The 27,700-nt window shown below is 39.9% G+C and overlaps 1 long non-coding RNA gene across 1 annotated transcript; it reads left to right on the top strand.

The window, feature by feature from the left end:
- On the top strand, positions 1-26,211 carry LOC119544133. The gene is made up of 5 exons (XR_005218773.1): positions 1-326; positions 750-875; positions 9,077-9,255; positions 13,683-13,811; positions 23,491-26,211. It is a non-coding gene; the product is annotated as an uncharacterized LOC119544133 (long non-coding RNA).
- Positions 26,212-27,700: the final 1,489 nt, after the last annotated feature.

Here is a 27,700-nt window from a genome sequence, read left to right as displayed (position 1 = left end):
AAAAGATACGATTTGAATATTATGCCTGTGACACCCTCAGCAAGTTACTTAGCCTCTGTGGACCTTGGTGATATAAGTACTACATGCTTAGACTTGCCTTGTTACTACATATATATATATATACAGGTAAGAGTTTATATGGTGCCTTAGTGATTTCTTTGCTCTTAAATGTTTTTAAATTACTTAGCTCTTGATGAGTAACTGGGTCTGCATGTCTGCTGGAGTGTTTACCGATTAGTTGCCATCTCTACAATAGCACCCTGATTTTCAGATGGATTTGAAATGGATTTTCACATATATCATCTTCATTCTCACAATGCTGGGAGGTATGTAGAGTAAGAAGTAATTTCTACATTTAGCAAAAGAGACAATTAAGCGAAGCTAATTGAGGTGCTCTCAGTTGCTGAGCTGCCTGGTAGAAAACCTGCCCCCAAGTGCAGTCCTCTGTACATATGTATATTAATGCTGTTTTTAAAACCACAAATATATTTTATCCTATAGTTGTAAGTGCTTGACAGTTAAAATCTCTTGACAGATTTAATTGCTTTGACTAAGAGAATATAGTACTTCATAGTCATTTGTCAGTAATGTGAATTTAAAGGTTGAATAAAGCAGGTAAAATGTGTTTGTTTTGTATGTGACTTTTCATGTGGACTCAATGCCAGAGAAGATCAATTTAATTGAACCATTGAGTTTAAAGCTGACAGATATAGCACCTTCCTAATCCAATTTTTTTTATTTGGTTTCAGATTTGCCACTAGGTAAATTGTTTACCCCACGGTAGGAACTTCACACAAGAAAAACTGACAGATGCAGTGCTGATAGATATAAGGGGGCAATGATGTTTCTCCAAATACTAGTGTTATAAAATCCAGGTATTTTAAAAAAATTTATTAATGTGTCTCCACATTCATCAATTTTTAGAAGTGTGGAAAAAATATTGACTAAAAAAATGAAAAAAAAGATTTTTGAAAGATAGAAAGAAATGACAAATTTAAAATGTTTAGTGGTGTTGTCTTTCATGGTGTTAATACTTTGACTTCATTTTATTAATAAAACAACTGAATCAGGTCCTTTGGGCAGAGAGTAGTCTTTTTTTTAAGAATATGTAAATATTATTTTTTTCCTGTATCATAAAAAACACTTTCTTTTTTAATGCTTGGTGGATGGTGGCTAAATTAGAATTATTTATAATTTAATGGGCCACTTTACTAATATATGCCAGGTAAGAACCTCACTTTAATAAAAATGTGAAATAAATTTAAGCAACATTTTTTTCATGCTGAATGTGGCTCTCAAATATTATTTTATTTTTATATTATTATTTGGTTAAGTAACAAAGTTATTTGATTGAGACAGACTATTTGCTACTCCTTAAAATGAATTTAAGAACCCCATCCATGTAAAACAAAAGTTGATATATGAATAAATGTTGGAAAGGAAGTATACAAAATGGTAAATAGAGGCTTTCTTTGGGGAATGAGATTATGGGGTATACAAACTAGCTCTTGTACCTGCCTACCATGTACAAAATGTTTAACTGGGTTGAACTTAAACATTTGGAAATGGACAGAGATGACAGTAACCCATTAGTGTGAGAATAATTAATGCTGAATAATGTGTGAGTGTAGTGGAAAGGGGAACTTTAGAGTCATGTATGTCACCAGAAGGAAAGTTGGAGTTTAAAACTTGGGAATGTACAACACAGTGAATCTTGTAGTGGATGATGCCTGTGATTAACTGTACAAATATAAAGAAGTTCTTTCATGAACTAGAGCAAATGTATGACAGTCTTAGAAGGAGTTAATAATAGAGGGGTTTACAGGAAAAAATGTACCTTTTGCAAACAATGGACTATAGTTAACAGTAAAATTTTAATACTCTTTCATCAGCAGTAACGAATGTACTATACCAATACTATGGGTCAGTCATAGGGAGGATAAGGGGTATGGGAGGATTTGGGTTTTCTTTTTTATTTTTCTTTCTTTTCTGGAGTAATGAAAATGTTCTGAAATTGATCATGGGGTTGTAGGCACAACTATGTGATGGATGCTACTATAAGCCAGTGATTGTATACTTGGGATGGTTTGTATGGTGTGTGACTCTATCTCAATAAAACTGCATTTTTAAAAAATCCTAAAAAAAAAATTATAATCATGAATTATTTTAATTTAATAAATTATTAATTAATGCTTTAATTTGATCATTAAATATATGATTTAGTTATTTTATTAAATCATATATTATTACTTTAGATATTGCCAGAACAGGAAATTATAAGAAAATATATCCACTAAATAACAGATATAGAAATAAATATAAAAATATTTCAAACTTTTCTGCCCTGACTTAATATCAAAATTAACAATAAATACTGTTTGAATACTAGAAAATAAGTTAACAGTTAAAACCTTAATAATAAATATATGAAAATGAGTTTTACTTTAAAAGGGGATTCAGGTATTGCAGGTTAAACTTCCTTTTGATTTTAAATCTCCAAGCAATAGAGTACAAAAAGTAATAACTTTCTCAATACTACTGCTGTGAAAAAGCATATATTCAGTTCCTGCTATGTGAGAAGGAGCAAAAGCATAATGATTGTGATCTTATTCAAGGACAGAGTGCTGATGATATCATTTCCATAGACAGTACAATTCTGCAGCTGCCTCTGTCAGTCTAGGAAAATAGAGCTCCCTTAAAAAAAGACCATGAAGTAATTTGCAATTCAGGGGCAGTATTTTAAAGGAAATGAGCTGGAAGTCTACTCATTAGAGTCAAAGGAAACTTTGTGCTTTAAATTTTTTTTTTTTTTTTTTTTTTTTTTTTCATTTCTTGAAAGTGTAACTATACCAGCCTGTATAGCCACCATTGGGAATTCAGTAAAAGGTGAGGGTATTAAGAATTTTGTTTTAGAGAAGTTCTAAGTTCTTTGGAGATAGACCTCTTGGGGGAAGATTGTTTAGGTATCTGGAATTTCAGCCTACAATGTTAATTTCACTTTAGACATTTTGAAAATGTGTTTCAGAGGTATTTATTAGTTGTCTGTTTCCTCACAGTTTAAGATGGTCGAGCATATACGAGACCCAATGGCATGAAAGCAAAGATCAGAATTTCTACCCCCCTCTTTGGCTCATAAAGAAACAAAAATGAAGTTTATAGCATTCAGTGCATCAAAATCTTGGGCAAAAATCCATTAGGTGCATATCCAGTTGCTTAGGACAATATTTTAGCTACTGTATTTCCTCAGTCCCCTTTTCTGGCATCCAAAAATGCATCCTTTCACTTTCTGTATACGATAGTAAAATAAAGTTCAACAGACATTGAGTACCTACCAATGTAGGGATTAGGAACATAAAGAAGGAAACCATTTATGTTCTCAGGTTGCTTAATCTGGAGGGAAAATAAAGGAACAGATAGTTTTTATGGTGAGAACAACAGGTGTTAGTTTTCTGCCTCTAGTAATAAACTGTATGACCTGCATACTTTTGGAACGACCCAAAGACCTGTCTGAAACGAATCGATGCCAGAGCTTCTCTCCCTTTTATTAGGTGTCAGTAGCAAGCCTTGGTTCTTCTCTGGGGATATTTCTTTCTTATTTGTGCCTTTCTGACTTTGCTTTCAGCCCTATATGCCTCCAGTTATTCCTCAAGACAAGCCACCACTCTTGGCTACTCCGAGTCATTCAGGGTTCCACCAAACCTCCTTCTTCAGCCTTGACCCTTTGGTCTGTATTCAGACTCGGGTCACCTTGAGGCTCACATTGCCTATGTGTTGGTTCAGATGATGTCTGAAATGTAGTGTGTCTGTTAGGAAGTGAATTCATCTTCCTCAACATCCTCCTGCCTCCCTCTTCCCGGTTGCCCAAACTTCAGTAGCATCACTCTTCTTTTGGTCCTGCAGAGTAACAACCCTCTTAAATAGATGTCCTCTCCTCCCCCCCCCCCCCCTTTTCCTCTCTCTCTCCCTTCCTACCAACTTTGTTACCAGTATCTACGTTTCTTTTCTTCTTTCAAACTAGCAAAATTTGAAAGGTTCTCCTGGCTTGAACTCATGAAATTCTAATCTTTACTTGGGTCTGTTGTTTCAAAACTGCTGTTAAAGTTATTTAATGCTAATCTATTATCTTATTACAAGACTACCAGTATACCAAATAATGTTTTTAAAAGGCAGTCTTAGCAGAATGATGACATAACATTTCAAGTGGATGCTAGTAATCATAAGTTAAGTTAATAATGTTCAGAAGCACACGCTCTCTTGAATCCTTTGCCCACTGAACAATAATGACACTAAAATTAATTTTAAAGTATTGTTTGAAAAGTAGGTGGAGAGACAGCAGCTCTGAGTTGAACTTTATCATGTATTTATAGATTTTCTAAGTTGTCCATTTCTTTGTTTTTCCCTCCTTCAAATACCTGGACCACAGTAATAAGCCTATGAAACCTTTTGGTTTATAATAACAAAAAATTCCATAAAAGGATTCAGATGCCACTTGTTCTAGTTTGCTAATGCTGCCGGAATGCAAAACACCAGCGATGGATTGGCTTTTATAAAAGGGGGTTTATTTGGTAACACAGTTACAGTCTTCAGGCCATAAAGTGTCCAAGGTAACACATCAGCAATGGGTACCTTCACTGGAGGATGGCCAATGGTGTCCGGAAAAACTCTGTTAGCTGGGAAAGCATGTGGCTGGTGTCTGCTCCAAAGTTCTTGTTTCAAAATGGCTTTCTCCCAGGACGTTCCTCTCTAGGCTGCAGTTCCTCAAAAATGTCACTCTTAGTTACACTTGGGATACTTGTCCTCTCTCAGCTTCTCCGGAGCAAGAGTCTGCTTTCAACGGCCATTTTCAAACTGTCTCTCATCTGCAGCTCCTGTGCTTTCTTCAAAGTGTCCCTCTTGGCTGTAGCTCCTCTTCAAAACGTCACTCTCAGCTGCACTGAGTTCCTTCTGTTTGTCAGCTCATTTATATGGCTCCACTGATCAAGGCCCACCCTGAATGGGCGGGCCAGCACCTCCATGGAAATTATCCGGAGTCATCACCAACAGTTGGGTGGGGCACATTCCATGGAAACACTCAAAGAATTACAATCTAATTAACACTGATAGGTCTGCCCACACAAGATTACATCAAAGATAATGGCTTTTGGGGGGACATAATACATTCAAACTGGCACACCACTGAATTCCACTGACTAATTTTCTACAGATTTACCTATTTTCCTGTAGACCAGTAATGTTTTTGTATTATATTCTTCTTAAGTTTCCTTTAAAACAAAGTAAATTTAAGATCTTTAGATATAGAATTAAGTAATTTTACCTTAATATTGCTTTGTAAGTATTTATTTCATATTTACTTAATCAGTTTGTAAAGTACCCAGAGACAAAGGTCATGCTGTTTTATTTCTTATTCTTAATAAGTTTTAGAATAGAAAATTATTCTTAATAGTTTTTTGAATAGTAGGGCTTCAGTAATGTCAGAATATTTTGTTTGTATGTGTGCTACTTTCATTTGTTTGTTTGTTTGTTTGTTTTCCTGGCAGGAAATATTTCAGTAGAATTCTGAGAGTTAACTTGCTAAATTCAGACATGTTGGGCAATAAACACCTGGCTATGGTGAATTTGAATTTTTTTTTTTTCCAAAAGAGTAAGAGTAGTCTTTAAATTTTACCTTAATCTCTTTAAGGTAAATAAAGATGGTTTAAACTCTTTAAACCATCAACACAATACCAAAATTGTGGCTGTATAATTGAAGTGCTCTGCTTATTAGTGGAGAGCAATTTTGGGAACAATGAGCAGACCCTTCTCTTGTCGTGAAAAACCTTTGTAAGAAAATGAGTAAAAAGACTACTGTGAACCACCTTAGTAGTTACAAAAGGAGAGTTGGAATTAAGCAGTTAAAGAACAATGGAATATTAGGTATCTGTTCTAGTTTGCTAATGCTGCTGGAATGCGAAACACCAGAGATGGATTGGCTTTTATAAAAGGGGGTTTATTTGGTTACAGTTACAGTCTTCAGGCCATAAAGTGTCCAAGGTAACACATCAGCAATCGGGTACCTTCACTGGAGGATGGCCAATGGTGTCCAGAAAGCCTGTTAGCTGGGAAGGCACGTGGCTGGCGCCTGCTCCAAAGTTCTTCTTTCAAAATGGCTTTCTCCCAGGACATTCCTCTCTAGGCTGCTTCAAAAATGTCACTCTTAGTTGCACTTGGGATATTTGTCGTCTCTCAGCTTCTCCAGAGCAAGAGTCTGCTTTCAACGGCCGTCTTCAAACTGTCTCTCATCTGCAGCTCCTGTGCTTTCTTCCAAGTGTCCCCTTGACTGTAGCAGCTTGCTCCTTCTGTCTGATCTTATATAGTGCTCCAGTAATTTAATTCAGACCCACCCTGAATGTGCGGGTCAACACCTGCATGAAAATTATCCAATCAGAGTCATCACCCACAGTTGGGTGGGGCGCATCTCCATGGAAACACTCAAAGAATTACAATCTAATTAACACTGATAGGTTTGCCCACACAAGATTACATCAAAGATAATGGCATTTGGGGGACATAATACATTCAAACTGGCACAGTATCATTTTAGATTACGCTAATAAAATGTAGTATCAAGAAAAGTGAATAGTGCTAAATGAAAAAGCATGATATAAACATATAAAATCTGACTCAATTTTATAAAACAAAAATTTTATAAAACAAAAGCACTATATGGGGAAAAAAGACAAATACATCAAACTTTATAATCGGTTGTCTCTAGATGGTAGAATTATGGATGCTTTACTTTTCTTTCTAAATTTTTTCCAAATTTTTAATAATGAAACTGAGTTACTTTTTTCTTAATTTTAATAGTAGGGAAGAAAAAGAAGTCTGCTTCCAAACATTGCTTTATCTCTCCCATCTAATTATGTCCAACTGAGTCTCTTCTTACTCATTCTCATAACCAAGCAAATGCAGTGATTCATGACAGTGTAATTAAAGTCAGGAAGCCTAAGTTTGCAGCTTTTTATTTGAGCCTTGTTGTATTCCACAGAGCACAGTGCATATTGTTAAAGTGAATAAAAGGAATGATTGATTTCACTATTGATGACAGGCCTGCTGTTTGAAACTAATGATTGAATACAAAAAGCTCAGACCTTAAAATGGTCTCCCGGGGCCTGTGTGATTGGGGGCCTCTCCTCTGCTTTTCTTTTTGCTCACTCCCCTCCAGCCATACTGACCTCCATACTGATCTGGAACACAAGAGGCAGGCCTCCAAGTTTGGGCACTCGGCACTGGCTTGGAGCACTCTTTCCTCAGTTATCTGCATGGAAAGTTCCCTTATCTCCCTCAAACCTTGGCTCAAATCTCACCTCCTCCATGACCATCCAACCTATTTAAACCTACAATCAGCCCTGCGTTATTTTTTTTTCCATAGCACTTATCACTTCCCAATAGACCAGGTAATTTCTGATTGTGTTAACTATTTAGTGTCTGCCTCTTTCTTCTAGAATATAAGCTTTATGAGGGCAGGATTTTTCTTTTTATCTGTTTTGTTAACTGGTATATCCTAAAGTGTCTACAATAATGCCTAGCACCAAGTAGCTGCTAAAATAAAAATTTGTTGAATGAATGAATGAATGAATTAATGTGGTCCTTAAAGGGCCAAGGAGTTTATAACAACAATTCTCACCAGTCCAAATACAAAGTCTGGAACCCAGGTATCCTTATGTCATAGATTGGAAATAACATGGTAACAGCTACTACTACTAAAGATGGTATTATAACAGGTAAGAGGCACTTTTTCCTGCTAAAAGACTGCCCTTGAAACAGTATTTGTTCTTCATTCTGATAGGTGCAAAGATGACAGATTTTCCCTTCCCCGGTGGGGAGTGCCATGGAAGATTGGGAGTGGGTGGAGACAGGCCCTCAAACAAACCTCTGGGCATGACCCTCATACTAAAAGTGAAGTATAACCAAAGTGCTTATTGGGGGTGTCAGGCTAGTTTTCTCTTCTGTATCCATACCAACTTCTGCTAGGTTGAACTAAAATGAAATATCTTAGTGCAGATTAAGAATTCAACCCTTTGTATTATTGTGCTCAGAATTGAATAGAAGTGGGTGATGATGGAGAAAATGAGTAAACTTTGTAAGTCAGAACCCAGTTCTATGAATGTTTTGAAAGCCTTAGTGACGGAAAGCCATTTCTACCACCGCTCTTCTGACTTAAGGGCACCCCTATGCGTTGATGAATCTTTGACACGATCTTGGCTACTACCTCAGCAACCTTTACCATTTCTCCTCTGTATCCTGACTTCTAATTGTTAGAATTGGAGTTCTTTCTTACACCCCTTTTTTTCCCCTTCTCACTCTACACGTTCTCCCTGTGTGATCTCACCCATGCCAAAGACTATTATTGTCCATATGCCAGCAACTCTGATATTTAATCTCCAATCTGTACCTCTCTCCTAAATTCCAGGTCCATATGTCCATCTGCCTATTTGCATCTCCACTTTGATACTGTGTGTAGGCACCTCAAACTCATGTCCAGAATTTAATTAATGATCTTCTCCCCCAAATCTGGACCTCTGCTAGTATTCCCCTAACACAGTAAATGACATCATCATTCAAGTCAGAAACCCAGGAGACATCTTGACCTTTCTCTTCCTCCCCATTTCCCCACTAATTCCAAACCTTGTAAGTTCTACATCCCATAAAAGCTCTTGTATCCAGCTGACACTGGTCCATCTCCACTATCACTCTTATAGACCAGGCCACTCTCATCTCCCTCTTGTTTGACTGCAGTAGCCTCCAGACTGGCTCCCTGTCTGTGGTCATTCCTTCTTCCAAGCCGTTGACCAGAGTGATATTTCCAAAATGCAAATCTGATTTTGTTACTTTCTTGTCACTTCAGGTGGATCAAAGTTGATTAAAAGGCTTCCCAAATCCTTCACAATAAACTTGAAATTTCTATGTAATCCCTGGTTAAAGGAGCTAATAATTCAGTAGAGTATGTTAGTTAAAAATCTAAATTGCTATAACAAATAAACCCCTGAGTGTAATGGTTTACATACGATAGAAGTTTATTTTTCCCATAACTTTCCAGGCTGGGTGTTCCAGTTTGATGGACAGGTCCTTTTAGCTTGTGGCTCCATCATCTCCAAGGCTTTGTCACCATCTACATCAAGTCTGAAGAAAGGAAGAGAAACCTGTAGGAGGTTCATCTGCTTCTTAAAAACCTCAACACTAGAAGCAACATGCCTCACTTCTCTTCACATTCCATTGGTAAGAACTACTCATGTGACCATATCTGGCTGCAAGGGAGACTATGAAATGTAGACCCCGGCTGGGCAGCCACTTCCTGGCTACCACCATATTATAATCAAAGGGAAGAATGAGTTTGATGGACAGCTGGATCTCTCTGTCATGTGGGGCATATGGAAAAGTTAACATGAATTGGAATAATTACACTAGCGAATACATTCAATTCAGTTAATTCTGATGGAGGGCAGAGAGGGGATCAAGAAAGGCTTTTGGGAGGAGGTGGTATTTGATCTGTACCTTGAAGGAAGAGCATAAGTTAGCCAAGTGAAGAAGAGAAAAATATTTTAGGCAGAGAAAACATACACAAAAGATAAGAAAGTATGAAAGAATATGAACTATTGGGGACAAAAGTGGTACAATATAAATGAATTGTATTGTGGAGCTTTAATAAGATGAGACAAAAGATGTGGATAAGGAGGCTTTAGGTTCAATGGAAAGATCTTGTATTGAGATTTTTAGGATGTATAATTCTTAAGGTTTGGAATGTGATCTGTTCCAAATGACAAGAAGTAGCCCTCTCTGTGAGGATCTGAGGATACAGCATGCCAGGCAGAGGGAGTAACAAATGCAGAGTTCTTAAACGAGGATGAGGTTGGGGCATTCAAGGAAAATAAAGGTCAATTGGGCTGCAACATATGTGGGAGAAGATGAGGTCTGAGGGTAGTGAGAGGCCAAATCACGTAGGGACTAGTAAACCAGGGGAGTGGAGGTGGATTTGGGATTTTATTCTAAATCCAGTGGAAAGTTAGCCAGAAGATTTTTATGTGGGGGAATGACATCATCCTGCAATAAAACTAAGCAAAGGACACACATGTATTTATTCAATCATGGCAAACATATTCCCCCAAATACAATGTATTTTAAAGAGTACATGTCAACATAGTATACTAGTACAGAACTTGTTTTTTAGAGCGACACTGACATGTTTATTCAAATTAACATTCTCAGCTTAGCTGTGTCGTGATCTGAACAAGTTCATAAGCAAAGGAATAGAGAAAGACGATGGGTATAACAGCAGTAAGGAATGAGAAAATAGTGCCGATGTTATTACTTCTTAATGAGACATTTTGCTATAGTTTTGCAAAAACCAAGCTAGGGTTCAGTGTTGGAGGAGGTCCCCAACAAGGAAGTTTCCCTCTTATGTAGGATAATCGCATCATTTCCCCGAAATATGTGTCCTGATTCCCTTGGAGTCTATGAAAGGCACTGGCACAACTCTAAGCAGAGGAGTCTGGTAAACGTTCAAGAGACGTTCAAGAGAACTGTAAATTAGAAATCTCCTGCCTTGAAATACGAATCTGGGGCCGGATGGTCCAAAAATGCACTTTTCAAGGTGCCTTCCTTAGACCCAAGGACTAGTTTCAGAAAAGGGAAAAATCTCTCGGGGTAAAGAGTAAACTTGACACAGTTGCCTATAGCATGCGATTTGAGGGCATTTCTGAGAGGCCTCCCTATTCAAAATGCCTCCGCCCGCCCCCTTGTCAACCTTGGGGACTCTCCAAAGCGCTTGATGGTAAAACGTCATTCTGTTGGTAGGGATGAGATTTTTACCTCTTAGAGTACAATAGAAATGCCCTTGCACTGACACGCTGATGCATTAATACCTATGAATGACAGACAGGAATCCTGTTGTATCCATGGTATCTCCAAAAGTTGCCACTTGCATGTGTAGTAGGTCCTTTCCCCATGTCCACGTGAGGATAGGGCACCACTTCCCTGGACTCCTCAAGTCTCCTCCATTTTCCTCCCCCAGCCGTAGCAGACAATCTTGATGCACAGTTAAAAAAAACAATTAAGCCCATTGGGTGGGAACTTCTTGATTTCTCTGCCCTCTTATTGATACATTTATGTCGCTGTCTCACTTTCCAGGAGTTTGTTCTCTCCAGACTCATAGAAAATGACTAAAAAGTCTCCTTCCACAACCTGTACACTTGGTTCCATTTTCTCTTGCACTAGTTCCTTAATTGTTTGCTTCTTTCCTTCCAAAAAAAAATTTTATTCAGTACCTTCTATGTGTAAGCCACTCTTCTTGATGCTGGGAACATAGTCATGATAATTAAGATGGTCAAGATTTAGCTTCTGTTCTAACAAGATGAATCTTTATTGGATTTTCAGTTTCTTTCTCTCAAGTAGCTCCATTTCTATAGCTGAAAATCACATCCAATACTCTGTTATTAAAAAATACAAAAATATAAAAAAACTCTCTTGACTTTATGACCCCTTCTTGATATAACCTTCTCACTTTCCTTCACTTGCCAACCATTCTACTAGAGTGTTCCTAAAACTTGAGTTCACATGAACTATTTTTAAAGAACCTTGACCCATACCTTACACCCTGTCTTAGTTTGCCAGGACTGCTATAACAAAATATCACAGACTAGCTGGCTTAAACAACAGGAATTTATTGGCCCATAGTTTGGAGGCTACAAGAACAAAACCAAGGTGTTGACAGGTTCAGGCTTTCTCTGAAGTTCTGTGGTGGCTTGCTGACTGTCCATAACTCAATCTCCACCCCCATCACTTGGTAATCTGTTTCCTGTCTCCTCTGGCTTCTACTGACTGCCTGGGTCTGAATTTCCTCTGTCTTCAGCCATGTTGGATTAAATCCCACCCTGATTCTATTTTGCCTCAACCAAATAGGATCTCTGAAAATCCTATTTACAAATGAGTCACACCCACAGGACCAAGGGGGTTCAACCTGAACATTTCCTTATGGTGGGACATGATTCAATCTACTGCACACCCTACACAAAAATCACCTCAAAAGGGATTATAGACATAAAACCTTAAATGATGAAACTTCCATAAGAAAACAGAGGGCGAAATCTTTGTGACCTGGTGTGTTATGGATGGAATCATGCCCCACCCCAAAGTCACCTTCAAGTCCTAACGTCCATTCTTGTGGGTGTGGACCCATTTATAAATAGGATCTTTGAAGAGGCTATTAGTTAGGGTGAGGCCAAACTGAGTCTAGTGTGACTGGAGACCTGATAAGCAGAGAAAATTTGGACACAGGAGAGGAGAGGTCCTAGGAGACAGAAGGCATAAATAACATAACAGCCCTGAACGGATGAGGAAGGCCACCGACTGGGTGCAAGGTGGACAACATACAAAGCTCCTGCCTTCCAGATCCCCACAGAGAGAGAGTGGTGAGCCGAGGACTAATAAAGAGACCATGCTTGCTGTGTGGTGAAGGAGAGTATGGGCAGCAGATTTGCTGGCAAAGCCGCCACCAGCAGAGTGTCCCAAAATGGAAAGATTCTTCCTCTAGACACTATTAGAGATCTTGCAGAAATTTACTGTTCCTGGGATTTGTTGGTGACAAGAGTATATAATGTGGATTTTTTTTTTTTCTTTTCCTCCTCTGGTTTTCTTTCAGCTTTTTTGTGATCAGAAAGCTCCCAGTTGGGAAGTTGGAACTAGCTACCTAGGCCGTCTAGTGAAAACAATTTTCTGGGGAAGAAATTGTCTCTTGAAAAGTATAGATAAAATGTGTCATAGCCATAAAATGGAATATTATTTAGCCATAAAAAGAGAATCAAGTACTGATACATGCTGTAACATGGCTGTGCCTTGAAAACATTAGGCCAAGTGAAAGGAGCCAGTCGACAAGAGGCCACGTACTCTATGATCCCATGTTTATGAAATATTCACAGTAGGCAATTCCACACAGACATAAAGTAGATTAGTGGTTGCTAGGGGCTGGTGGGAGGGAGGAAGGGGGAGTGATTGCTAATGGGGTATGGGGTTTTATTTTGAGGTGATTAAAATGTTCTGAAATATAGTAGTGATGGTTGCATAACTAAATGCCACTGAATCCTACCCTTTTAAATAGTTAAAATGGTGGATCTGTCACATGAATTTTACCTAAATTTTAAAAAGTGATGTTACATGTGAGTCATTCCACTAGACAATAGTTAATCACCATTGTATCCACAGTGCTGTGCTTGGGAGAAAAATCCATTATGCATATGTAAAAACTCAGTTTTAATACTATGAATGTAAAATGTGCTCAGTACAAAGAGATGAGCCACTTACTTGGGATCCAATGTGAGGACTCTGTTTGCCATAACTGCCTCCCACCCACATTTGACTAATGATTATGTTGCAGTTGCTCAATGCAGTTAATCAATTGTCACTATGAGTTGCTGAATCAGAGGCACTATTGGGCAATTAGTGCCATGTCACAGAGCTCCCCTCTTTGCTCTTCAGGAGCAGTCTTGGTGGGGGGACTCCGAATCATTCTACACTGAAAGTTCCCAAAGGCATCAGTAGGAATGTGTAGGCAGGACCGAGTTTAGAATATTTAAGAGAGAATTCGTCAGTGTAGATCCAAGCTCCCAGCCCAGAGCTCAGACTGAGTAATTTTAACATTTTGACTTTTTCAGAAAATGAAGCCCTCCCGCAACCGCCACCAAGGTTCAAAGAGTACCAGCCAGTAGTATTTTGTTGGTGATCCATGATTTAGAAAAGATCCATTAATTTTGGCAAGAGAGATCAAAGGTGCCATGAAGGAGGTAAGAGTCTCCCATCATTAAGAACACCATTAAACTTGAGAAAATATCAGCTGCTGATTGACAACAAACAGAAACACACCATCAAAGCACAACTGTTCCTTTCACACTGTATTAACAGGAAAATCTGATAAACAAGAAAGATGTAAGAATATTCTACCCAGTAGATCCAGTTTCTCTAAGGAAATGTTAATCCCTACTCACTACAGGCTTTCACATAAAACAAAACAAAACAAAATGGTGAGTCATCATTGTATCACTGATTATTTTAAGAGATTTTTATAAAGGTTAATGGGTTTTAAAGTCAAATGAGTCTTCTTTTTTATTTTTTTTCTTCTCCAAATATTTGTAGAGACTATTACAGAGCTCTTCTTAGTGAAATGAAACATTGAAATATATTTAAAGGTTCTTATGTTTCCTTCCAGTCACATTCCCCTCTTTTCCACCCCAAACTTAAACCACCTTGTTTTGTCTCACTTCCATGCATGTTTTATTCTTGCTGTATATGAATCATTGATGCAATATAGTATTGTCTTTGCATCATTTAGATTTTAAATAAATGGTAACTACCATTAATACTTTGTGTCTTCTTGCAGAAAATTCCCAATGAATATACAAGCATACACATATCTTTTACACATGTAAGCTCATATTATATACTTTTCTGCAGCTTCTATTTTTCACTTACTATATCTAAGATATCTTTTTATATTCACCCATATAGATCTACCTCATTATTTTCAATAGCTGTAGTAAGTGTTCCGTGTTAGGATATATCTTAATTTATTAACAAACTTTCTTATTGATGAACATTTAAGTTGCTTACTTTCCACTGTTACAAACATTCTCCTTTTACGAATATTACTGAAATGAAGATCATTTCTGTGAACTTTTGAGTATATCTATGAACTAAATTGCTAAAAATGGAGTTGCTAGGTCAAAGGGTATGTTCGTTTTAAATTTTGATGGACATAACTAAATTGATCTTCAAAAAGTACAAGAATGCCTGTTTCCCCTTCATACTCCAGGGCATTACCAAATGTTTAACATTAGTGAAGTATGCCATTTAACAATGGCATTTTATTGTTTAAATTTGCATTTCTTTGATCATGTGTGAGGTAGCCTCTTTTCATTTGTTTATTGGCCCTTTATTTTTTTCCCCTTTGCCTATTCGTATCTTTTCCTCATTTTTTTTTTATTGATTCCTTTTTCAAATTGGTCTATAAGTGCTCTTTGTATATTAGGGAAATTACTATATTCCCATATATATATATTGCATTTTTAAACCATTTTATTGCCTTTTGACTTTGTTTATGGTATATTTTATGCAAAATTGTTATTTTTATGTTGTGAATTTACCAGTCTTCTTTATAGTTCCTTCATTGTATTTTACTTAAGAAGGTATTTCCTCATTCCAAGAATATTTCTTCTAACACTTCTATGGTTTCTTAATGTTGTGCTTGCATCTTTGACTCATTTGCAATTAATTTTTAGTTAAGAAAGAAGACAGAGATCTAACTGTTTTTCCCCCAGTTGACTAAGTTCCAACACTATTTATTGAATAATCTACCTTTCTTGCTCTGATTAGAAGTGCTGCTTTTATCATTTCTGCTTTATCCTCTATTCTGATCTCATTGTCTTCTGAGTCATCCTGTAACATCACATGCTATTTTTAATTTCTATAGTTTAATAATATGGTTTAATATCTAGTAGGGTTGGTTTCTTCAAATGTGTAATTTTTAGAGGGTAGCTGAAATTTTCAAATAGTGGTAGAATTTAAAGGAACATTGGCTCTCACTAGAGCCAGACTAAGCAGCTCTAGTATACCCCTGAATAGGGTTATTGCGCCATGAAAAAAAAATGTGTATAGGCTATCCTGAGAGTACAAAGGAAAGAGTGACCAATTTTATCTAGTAGAGAAAGATGGCAGGAAATGCTTCATATGGATGATTTCTTGCCTTTGAGGGTTTTCTTTAAAGACCTAGGATTTAGCCCTCCTTTTTAGCAAATGGGACCTTCATCTTTTTGCCCCTTCTTGGACAAGATATTTTGTCCTGCCCAGCACTGGGATCCTGTTGCAGTAGTTGAGAAGTCTGTATTTAGAAGAAGAAGTGCAGGCTTCATTCCCTCAGTAGCATTATGGTCAACAAAGTTCCCAAAGTGATCCTTCTGTGCTGCCTGGGATGGAACCAGGGAAACGCCTCGGCTGAAAACCCTTTGATGGCTCCGCGATGTGTAAGTTAAAATGTCTTAGTATTATTTACAAGCCCCTGTAGACTCTGATTCTTACCTCTCTTTCTCCCTCTCACCAGAGTCCTCACCACTCCCACATTTCCTACTGAACAACTACAGAAGCCGAACCAGGGCATCACTAATAAATCTGCCTTACAATATTGGGGAATCCCAGGCCCTGGAATGTTCAAGCAGACACTAAAAATCTTCTGACAGGAATGTTGTGTCAAGGACAGGGAGATTATATCAGAAAACATCAGAGCTCCCTCTGCTTTTCCGTTAGCTCCATGGTGCTATGGAGAGTTTGCTGGAAGTCATTTTTAGAGTCTTCTAGAATGAGTATTTTTGAGTCCCCTTCATGGTCTGCATTTAATTACATTTATTGTAGGGGAGTTTTCTGTTTTGGCTGCAATTTAAGCCTGTGTGGCTCTCTGGAAAGAAAAGAGATTGGAGCCACGTGGCTCAGGAATCGTGACTTACTTCCCAAGTCCTCTACTGCGTCCTGAAAGTACCAGCACCCTCCCTGGTCCAGATGGGGGAAGAAGTCTATCTGTGTGACAAGTGAGGCCTCCAAGGGCTATTGCAGGACCATCTGCTGATCAGCTGAAAATGCTGATAGCAAAAGTGTATACCCTACACTGTAATGTGTTGGCTAGCTTCTTCTTGAAGGCTGTCAGATTCCCTTTTCTATTTATATCATAGGCACTCAATAAATAGCAAATGTTGGTAGTCATAATAATCCAAAGTTGCCTCAAGAAACGCTTGAGTAAAACCAGCACTAATGGTCTCCAAACAACTGTCAACGTCTCAAGCACCTCAGAGCAAGCTTGGTATTTGGTGGCCAATGACCTTTCAGTGTGGGCTGCTCCTAAGGCTCCTGGAGGAGAGCCAACCGCTTTCCCAGAGTGCACAGTGGCGGCTCCTGACAACTGCATTTGCTGAATGATTTGATGTCATGTCTCTATTTAGTCTGTGGGCTAGAGCTGAGAGATTAAAAAAAAAAAAACAAACAAAAAAAACAAGTTCTGAAATGTAGACATGATATGGAAATGAAAACAGCTTGTTGGCTGAGATATTGGGAACGCTCTGTAGATTCCAGGCTCTAGGCATGAAAAGGAGGCTAAACCAAGACTTGGGGGTCCCTGTTTCTAAATCGCGGCCCTCAGAAGCCTGGATCTGTATAGCATGTAAATTCTTTAGGTTTAGCCTTCCTTGACTGGGGAGATGGCTCTGGGCTGCCAAGGAGGAAAGGCTAGTGAAGAGAGAACAGCTCAGTAGAGTGATTAGTCTCCTCAGATTTCTTCAGAAGATGAAACAAGGATCCTCCAAAATGGTGGTGTGGTATAGTGGTAAAGGACCTGAAGAGGGCCTGAAGAACAGCCTCCAGTTTATCTGAGTTTGCCCATCTGTGTAAAGGGAAAGATCATTAGATGCCCCTATGGCCTTTTCTGACTTGTGATCCTAAGAGCTTCGGTAACCTTTGCAAAGTTGAAGAGAGACCAGAAATCACCCAAGAGACCCCAACTTCATCCATAATTGGGGCTTAGAAATTTTTTTAATGTCCTCTGTGAAATTTATAGACATTTTGCCACTCCCTAAACCTCTATGTTCCTTTGAGATCATCTAATAACACCCCATTTGTACTCTGAAGAGGGTAAGGGAATGGTACAGTTTCATAATTTTACTCAAAGGAGCAGAGGGAGTTTGCCAAGCTGGGATCATTATTTAGACTTTTAACCTCTGAGTCCAGCTCTTGTCTGTTATTCTCATTGATAACAAAAACAAACAATAAGTGAGGAACTTATGGTTCCAGGAATTTGGTTAAAAACAAAATCAGTCCTAGGCCTAGACATACCCTGTCATTCAAGGTAAAACAATGAGCAGGATTTCCTGGAAGGGCTCTTGGATTTCAGTAGGAAATGGGATCATGATGTTCTGTGGAAGCTGGAGGCCTTACAAGAGCCTTGAAGGAGGAGGCCTTAGAGCAGTGAAGGGGAGCTGGGAGATGCTCCAAACCAAGCCAGCCAGATGAACAAGGGCACAGAAGGGCCATGTTCAGGAGATAATGAGCAGATGCACCCCTCTGAAGGACAGGACAGGTGGAAGGGAATTGACAATACTTTCAGCTGCAAAGTGGTATTAGAGCTTTTGGCAGATACTGCTATTTGCCTACCCCAATATCTTTTCTTCCTCCTTAGTAATCAAATCCTGATTTTTAGAAGTACTCCTTGCTGCTCGGAATTAAAGATTGCATTTTCCACTCTCCTTTCCAGTTAGGTATGATCATGTGACTGAGTTCTGGCCAATGAGATATAGGGAGAAATGTTTTAGAAGACTATGGAAAGGTACTTCTTTTTCCCCTTCTTCCTGCTACTTGGAATGCAGATGGGGTGGCTGGAGCCCTAGCAGCCATCTTCAGCCATTTTGAACAGGAAGTGACTTGAAAATGGATATCACATGTTGAAATTTATAGGGAAGAAAGGGAGGAGCCTGGGTCATAAGTAATACTGGGAAGTTAGTTCCAAACTAGCCTGAGACTGTTTATCTCCAGACTTGTTTTACATGAGAGAATTTTAAGCCACAATTTTTTAGGATTTTTCTGTTATATGTAGTTGAACCTAATGTTATCTGAAAAAGAACTGTACTGTGAGGGACCTGGCATTCCAGGCTAAATTGTTTGGATTTAATGCTTTAGAGACTAGGAAACTGTGCAGATTTTTAATCAATCTATTAATTAACAATCAAATATAGTTTGAGTATCTACCATGCATTAGTCACTATGGTAGATGAGGGAGGGACAGTAAGCTGGTTTTCTAAAGACCACCATATAGAAATGGTTTCGCAGTTCACCTAAATTAAAGTACAAGCTTACTCTAGAGTAAGATATTTATTTTTACTTCGTCTCATCGTAAACCATTAGAAAAACACCCTTAGTTTTGATTTGGCAATATACACTGCCCGAGAGCACCCAGAATATGCCAAATTCATGAGAGTGCTCGACTGAGGTAGGCGGCTGCAGTATGTTAAGGGGAAGTTAACGTCTTTAATGATCTCTTAAAAAAATGCACTGGGAGCAAATATAACAATGCTCCTTACATCTTCCCTCCACAAATGCCCCATGATAGGGTTGCTGCCCCAGAGCTGATTTTCTGACAAGCTCCCGGTGAGGTGATGCTGCTGGTTTGCAGCAAGGGCCTCAGGAGGTGCTTTTATTCAGCTTCAGTGCTTACCTCTCATGAGCCTGGTGCCAGCAAGGTTGACACCCCAGACACAAGAAGGAAAACATTGGTGCCCATGGAACGCTTGTGCTGACCTAATGCTAAGAATGTGCTGCATCCAGAATGAAGATCCCATTTTCTCCCTGAGTGCTTTCTTGGCAGTAATTTATAATTTGTAGTAACTTTTAATAATGATAATGATGAAGACGATGCTAATGATATTAATAATAATAATAATTGTAGCCAGCCTTTTTTTTGACTGTTTACCATGTGTCAGATACTATGATAAATTAAATGTATTATTTAATGTAATGCTAACAATAACTCTGTCCAGCAGGTACTTTAATAATCTCTGTGTTTCTTATAAGGAAACTGAGGATCAGAGAAGCTAAGCAGTTTTCCCAAGGTCACATGGCAGGTTCACGATAGCAATGACAAGTATTTCCCTGCTCCTATAAGAAGAACATCAGTGAATTTTCTCTCCCACCCCCAGAGAGGTGCCAATTGAGTCAAAGGTGCTGAGCTGAGATTTTTAAGACAATAGAGGGATTTCTCTGGCTATTTCAGAAAGCAGGGCAACAACTTTGACTCTCTGAGTTTTGAAGACATTCTGACAGTGCCATCCAAGCATACAACCTTTGGTGATGTACATTTAAAATATATCACAGGGAGAGAGAAAAAAAAAATGAGAACTATTATGTAAGTTGTCTTTGAAAGGCAAATGCAAATGGCCTGTTTACCTTCTGTCTTAAAAATTCAAAGTGAGTACATTTGGGATGTGGAGATAAAAAGTTACTCTCATGGACCATGAATCATACTGAGTTTAGGAAATGATTCAGCAAAATGATTCAACAAAAAATCGTAGTAAGTGAACTATTTCAAAAAGTAGGGTTTAAAGGGTCTTAGAGATGAAAGAACCTTGGGGGATGCTGAAGTCTCCCCAACATTCTTAATCAGAGGCTATCCAGACACCTTTTTTTTTTTTTTTAAATTCTCTCCTAAAATCTTTTTTATTGCTTAACAAATAAGTACTCACTTTAAAAACATTCAGACATTACAGACGTGTAAAGCAGAAAGTGCAAGCCCCTACCAGAGATGGTCGCTGTTAATGAAATGAGATAGACTCTTCCATGCAAATCCTAACAGATTTTTTAAAATGATTTTTAAATGTCTCTTTGTAAAAGTGGCAAAATTACCAATTAAGTATGTTCTAGGCATTTCTAGGGGGAGAAAAATTTTTGTTTGCACACTGGGATTTCCATTGAAGAAAGATGGACTCACAGAAATGAAACTGAATCCATTTGTTTGTTTAGAAATTTTATAAGTTGCTATTATGTACTTGATGATGCTTTTTAAGATAGCTCAAAATTAAAATTTCTTAAAAAACAAAATCAGTTTTCTTGTTTTCTAGTGAAACTTTGAGACTACATAGGTATTAATGGTTAGCATTTCTTTAGAGAAGATAATTTGAAACGTTCCACCTCTGCTTTAATGAAAAGACTCAGTTGGATCTTGACTCAGGAAACTACTTACTGAATATCATTTACTTGAAGACAGATTTCCCATGTGGTTCATGTGTCAGAATCAGCTGTAGGGCTCAGTCCTTCCTCCAAAACAGCTATTCAACAGGCAGGAACTGTCTGTTCCGGGGCCCCAGAGGCTAGAATAACACTGTACAGTACCAGGGAAGAGCAGCAGGAAGAGGCTGATAAACCACGTAAAGAACAGTGAGTTGTTCTCTCCATTCAGCGGCTCCCGGCACCCATCCCCTACTCTCACAGCAGGCCACCTTGGGACCCAGCTGCTGGCCAGCTCACTTGTCCAAGCGTCTTTTGAGTGGTACCAACTACTGCTTCGTCAAGCTGCCTGGTCCTTTTTCAGACATCTCTGGTTGTTAGAAAGTTGTCTCTATATTAACCCCAAATCTACTTCTCCGTAATTCCCCCTGCCCTCTCTTAGGCCTCATTCTGCCATCTCAAGCTACACAGATTCTGTCTAATCCCTCTTCCATGTAATGCTAAGATAGGAACCTGTTTCCAAGTTCCAACTCTGATGCTGCCTACTTCTGATCAAAAAATAAAACTCTGTGTGTGTGTGTGTGTGCGTGTGTGTTCATGTGCTGGGGATGGAAGGAGGAAAGACAAAGTCAGATAACCATTCAAGATCCAGCTGGTTAGGTCTGGTGCTCGAACATATTTGAGCCCAGCCTCGCTAGCTGGGCTTGTTCATTTTCAAAGATGGTTTTGCCCAGTGATCCAGCCTGGAGAGAGGGTGGAAGTGACTCTTGTCAAAGGCATGTGCTTCGAGTTCATGGAACCCTCAGAGGATGCCCCTATGCCCCCAGGCTCCAACCCCTCAGCCCCTCAACACACATACCCTGAGCTTGGAATCAAAGGTAGTGCTGCTGCCCCAAAGCTGACTAAGCACAGCTCATCAGCTTGTTAAAAATAAAAGAGATTTCAGATCTCAGAGGCTTCCCCCACTGACTGAGATGCCCAAAGGGGAGACCTGGAATTCTATGGTACAGGCAGCTTAATGTGGGTGTCCAGGAGTGCATTTAAGAGAAGGGTCTCTCGTGGCAGCACTGCAACTTACTGGTTGAACTACCTTAAAGTTCCTTACCTTCTCTGATGCCCCGTGTCATCTGTCCAATATGGCTCCTAATTCCTGCGTTGCAGGCCTGGCATTCAATGATTACTCAGTAACTCTTAGCTTCTTTCCTTTCTTGGTTGAAACTTTGGATCTTGACTCAGGAAACCACTTACTGAATATCATTTACTTGAGGACAGATTTCCCATGTGATTCATGTGTCAGAATCAGGTGTAGCTGGGGGGTAGGGGGAGGAGGTTGATCGGATGAGTGCTGACCTGGGGGTCCTGGATTTGCAGCCTGGGGCTCTGCTTCTAACTGTCCCCATGACCTCGCAGAGGCTGCTCTACCTCATTGGGCCTCACTGCCCTCATCTTTAAAATGAAGAGCATAAACTAGGAAGTAATTTCTGCTCCTTATTCAAGTTTATTGCACACCTTCCAAATGCCAGCAGCTATTTGCCAACAAGAGCAGCTGAAGTCCCTGCTCTCAAGGTTCCTATGTCCTGGGGAGAGAGGCAGATAATAAACCCATAGACAGAGACAGGCTTGGTGAAAGGTCAGATAGTAATGAGTGCCACATAGGAAAATACAGCAGGTGATGGGACGGAGAGTGACAGGGTGGACAAAGGGCACTGTCTTACACATGTGGTGAGTGACTATTTGGGGAGGAATGTTCCAGGCTGGGGGTGCAACAGGTCTGAAGCCCGGGTATCAGCAAGAAGACCAGAGGCATTGGGGCACACTCACTGGGGAAGATGAACCTGGAGGGGGCTGATGGTAGGAGATTGGGCTTTAATTTCATTTCAGTTCTCAGGGCTTTATTTCATTCCACGTGGGAGGGGTGAAAACTGCCCCCTCACCCCCGCCTTTGCAGTCTTCTCCTGTCTCCTTCTCCCTCTCTGGAGGTGGTACTGGCTTCAACAACAACAAGTGGGAGAAGCTTAGGTGGAGAGGAGGGAAGGAGTAAGTGGGTGTGGTGGGGTTCCTTGGAGACCAGTGCACTAGATGACAGAAGGAAGGAGCCTGGAAAGGGGACACATTCCAGTTCATCTTGTATTTCCACACTCTGAGTTCCCTATTTAGAACAAGAAGATAAACACTGTTTCCTCCCATCTTTCCCTTTTCCCTTGTATTTTCTCCTGGAGTTGGAACACAAAGATAATTGATGTCAATGATTATGATTTGTCTCTGAGCTTACTTTTAAAATATTTGCAAAGTTGAATAATTATGTGCTGTGCAGAAACCGTTCCCGTATTATCTTCCAAAATCGTTATTTCAATAAAAGCTTTAGAAAGCCAAGAGAAAAAAGTCACTACTCTTTTGGCCTCGGGTGAGAATGTGGTGGTTTGGCAGTGTGGGCTGCTACAAGTGGGCATCTGCTTTCCAGAAGAGGCAGAGGCCAATTCAAGTCTTCCACAACAAATGAAAGAAATAATAAATAAATAAAATAAATTGATAGAGAAATAAGAGAGTGAGCCTGTGGCTGAATAAATGAATCTAGAATGAAGGATAAATATAAATGATCAACCTTGCTCAGATACTCCCCAGACCTCAGATCAGCCTTAGCCCCACCTTTACCTAAACTTGGACCAAGGTGAAAATCCCAACTTCACTGACTTGAATTTCATCTCCTCTCTCCAGCTCACCTTCCCTGGAAGCCTAGCAAGGAGGGAGAGATGAGAGAATGCCTCGCAGGAGAGGGAAACTGAGCAGAGTGAGGTCCACTCCCAAGCCCCTTCCTGCCCAGAAGACGTGGATCCGAGCTTCCTCTCTGCAAGTAATGGTGCCCCTGGCCATTCCTGTAAATTCTGCCTAAAGACCCTACCCAGTCCTCAGAAATAATATCGTTTCCAAAATTATTGATGTGGACCATACTGCACATGTCTGCCACTCCCCGATTCCAAACCTTCCAAAAGTCTAAGGGCCAATAGGATCTGACCCTGACTGTATCTCCTGCTACTCTCCTCTCTGTTTCCTTTGTAGCCTCCCTGGCTCTACTTTTGCCTGAATAGGTCAAGCACATCCCTCCCTCAGCATATGCTGTTTCCATGCCTGGAATGGTCTCCCTCAGGTACTCATGTGCTCATCCTTCATTTCATTTAGGGCCCACGCCCAAATTCATCTTATCACAGAACTTCCCTGGCTATCCCAAACTGCGGGCTAGTTATAATAGTGATCTGAATGTATATATATTCTCTGAGCTAGACTGTAAGCTCAGGAGGACAGGGACTTTGTCTTCTCTAATCAACACCATATCATCAGCACAGCAAATAGTCCCTAGCACATGGTCAGCACTCAATAAATATTTGCTGGTAAATGTTTTGATTTGTGGGGCAGGGTCACACTTGCTGGTCCACCCAGTGTCTCCAGCACAGATTTGGATCATGGGCCTACAGTTACTATTTGTGTTGATTGTATCCTTCGTTATATGTGCGTATGTACGCATTTGTTAAAAATAGTGCTAATAAAAGGGCTACTTTGTTTTGATGTTTGCAAATTGCAAGATAGCCATGGTTGCAAGGCCAGGAAGCCATGTGGCCAGGAAATAGAGGACAACTTCAGAACATCAGCCCCACAGGCTTCCGCCAGTGCTCAGGGAGGGCAGGCTGGCATGCCTTCCTGCTGACTTCACCCGGCCAGCACAGGGGAGCGAAACTGTTAGATTATGCCTGGCCTCTGAGCCATTCTGAGAACAGAGTTCAAAGAGGGACTCCCTGTGGGCTGGTGGCTTAGGAACAATGATCTCTTGACTCAGATCTGTTTGGGGTCCTCATATCTCCCATATGGCCCCAGGCTTTGGCCATCCCGGGTTGGGAAATTTGTTTGCTGTCTTCTTTTGTTTTTCCTAATTATGTGAAGCAGTGAAAGGTCATGGAAGGACCACAAGACTTCCCAGTTTTTCTTCACTTGGTTTCCTCTCTCTTCCCTAGGAGACAAGGTCCCCACCATGTGAAATACTCATCAGACAGAATCAAGAGGGGTTTCCCAATTGGCTGTTGTTCCTACAGTTCTACCAAAGGTTTCATTGACTGGGTCTTTTTGGTCTGATTTGCATTCATAAGTGGTGACATCATTTAGCATCTGCTGGTCCAAAATCCACCAAGCACATATATTTTCAATCTTTTAGGTCTTTCATTATCTATTTACTAAGCATCTGAGACAATGCATTAAAAGGAAAAAGTCAAATCTTGCCTTGCTTTCAAGCACAACATCCTAGTATGTAAAAAGAGGGGAAACTGGAGCAATTCTGCAGGAAGCTACTTCTGGGGTAACCCCAAGGGAACTTCTACAATCACCAGGGCTCCCAAAACCATGGTCTGAAAACCTCTAGGCAAGAATATTTTTAAATGTGAAATAAAGAAGTGTTCCTCTCAAGTCTCTTTCAGTAGCTGATTTTAAGTAACATGCCCCAAATTTAAACCACAGTCTGGTTAACCCTCTGGCAAGCTATTGAAATTCACACTGCTTGGCCAGTAGATAGGCCTGAAGGTCAATTTAGAGAAAGGAAGATCCCACCAAAATCAAATATTGCTTGAAAACACTTCTGTCTACAGGTCTGCATCCAGATGGGTCAGGGTTCACTAGATATTGTGGCATCACATTGTTCAAATGGGACCAGGCAATAGAGATTCTGGCATCGAACAGGAGGCCTGTTCATTGTAGTGTGGTCAGTTTCAGCAGTGCAGGAAGCATGTGAAGGCTAGCTCCATGAGCAGTTGGATTTTCTGGATCTTTTCTCAGGCAATGTGGGAAACAGATGGTGAACACATAGTCATTTCCTTTCCCATCTGATCCTCTGGGCAACTATCTGTGGTTGACTGGATGATTCCAATGTTGAAGTCACGATGGTTCTCTGATAGAAATAACTCAATTTGCATCTAGGGATAAAGAACAAAATACAACTTTTTCTGGTTGAGTACAAATTGGGTATCTTTGAAGTTATACATTTTAAAGAATTTTAAATGTCCAATGTTACAAGTCAAATTATGCACACACCCCCCCCCAAAAAAAGAGATATGCCCAAGTCCTAATCCTCAGTCCCACGAATGGGACCCTACTTGGGAAATAGGATCTTTGAAGATGTGATTAGTTAAGACGGGGCCAAACTGGATGAGGGGGCCTCTACTCCAACATGAGTGCTGTTCTTTAGGAAGGGGAGAACTGGGCACAGTCACAGGGGAGAAGGTGTGTGACGACTGAGGCAGAGAGTGGGGCCCAAGGATTGCTGGCAAACCACTAGATGCCAGGAAGAGGCAAAGGAGGACTCTCCCCTACAGATTTCAGACTTCTGAGCTCCAGAAGTGGGAGATGATACATTTCTGTTGCTTCAGCCATCCAGCTTGTGGTACTTTGTTAAGGAAAACGAGACACCAATACTTCTGAAAACATATCAACTTTAATAAATTGATTTTTGTTTCTCTATCCCTTTTCCTTGTATTATATATTTCATCTTTCTATAATTGACATATTTAATGACATAATTTTCAACCCAATGGTTGCATATGCACTAACTGTTGCACTAGCCTAATTGTAAAGGTCATATATATAATATATGATTATATCAAACCGAATGGTGTTCACACCAAATTAGAAATTTGTACACATCCACGTGAGTAAATGTGTGTGTGTGCATATGTCTGGGCTTATATTGTTTGGAGAGGGAGAAATACTCAATCATAGCTTATATCACCCAAACATGCACTCACCATTGAAGTGATGCTCATTTTTAATTACAAGGAGTTGTTTCCCACACAAATCAATAAGGCAAGTCAGTTGTCTGTAACTTATTTTTGAAAAGACTCAACAGCCTAACGTGCAGCTCAAGGCTGCTCAGAGTCGGGCGGATCTGAGGTCCAGGCTGTGTGGCCCACTGTCTCCGGTCCCACAGCACATCCTCCCAGTTCCTTTGCCACCACCCTGGCTTCTCACACCTGGCACCTTGTCATGCCTATTAAGTTGGGTAGTAGTTTAATATTCAAGGGCTGGAGGCTGGAGGTGGATAAGTTGCCAAGGGGAATCCTGGAGGCTCTTTGAGATTCATTCATTTGTTCAAATATGCATTTATTGGGCACATACTATATGCTGAATTAGAGCTGAATAAACCCAGCTCCTGCTCGTAGCCTGGTGAGGGGAGACAAGCATGATGCAATGCAGGGGACCCTGTTCTAACCAGCAAGACACCTGGACCTTCTAATGGATGCTCTGAAAACCCAGGGGGAGAATTAGCCCTGACATCAGTTTCTAAAATTAATATAGAGTTCCCTCCCTGCTTGGGAGGGCTGCACTAGTAGATGATCTGATTCTGAAGTCTTACACTCTTCAAGTCAGCCACAAACTTACAAATTCAGGGCTCTCCCCTTTCATCTCCACTCTCATTTCTCAAACCGTTCCCCACCTCACAGGGACAGGAAAGGGCTATAATTCCTCTTTGGAAACTCCTGATTTATTGAAAAAGTTATTTAAAAAAATAAAGCTGTAGCAGGATTGGCATGAGTCTAAAGTTTGTGTAACACTTCAAATGTTTTCAATTAACAAGTTAATGTTTAAACACAAAACATAGGGCAATATAATTATGTAATTAAAAAAGTAATTATGGGGAGGGCGGGGCAAGATGGCAGACTGGTGAGCTGTATGTTTTAGTTACTCCTCCAGGAAAGTAGGTAAAAAGCCAGGAACTGCGTGGACTGGACACCACAGAGCAATCTGTCTTTGGGCATACTTCATACAACACTCATGAAAACGTGGAACTGCTGAGATCAGCGAAATCTATAGACTGAGACCAGACACCAGAGACTCTGAGAGCAGCCAGCCCAGCAGAGAGGAGACGGGCATAGAAGGAAAACAACACGAG

This window comes from Choloepus didactylus, chromosome 9, assembly GCF_015220235.1.
Source record: "Choloepus didactylus isolate mChoDid1 chromosome 9, mChoDid1.pri, whole genome shotgun sequence".
NCBI lineage: Eukaryota > Metazoa > Chordata > Mammalia > Pilosa > Megalonychidae > Choloepus > Choloepus didactylus.
The sequence above is the reverse complement of the archived record's forward strand: the minus strand, read 5'-3'. Positions and strand labels throughout refer to the sequence as shown.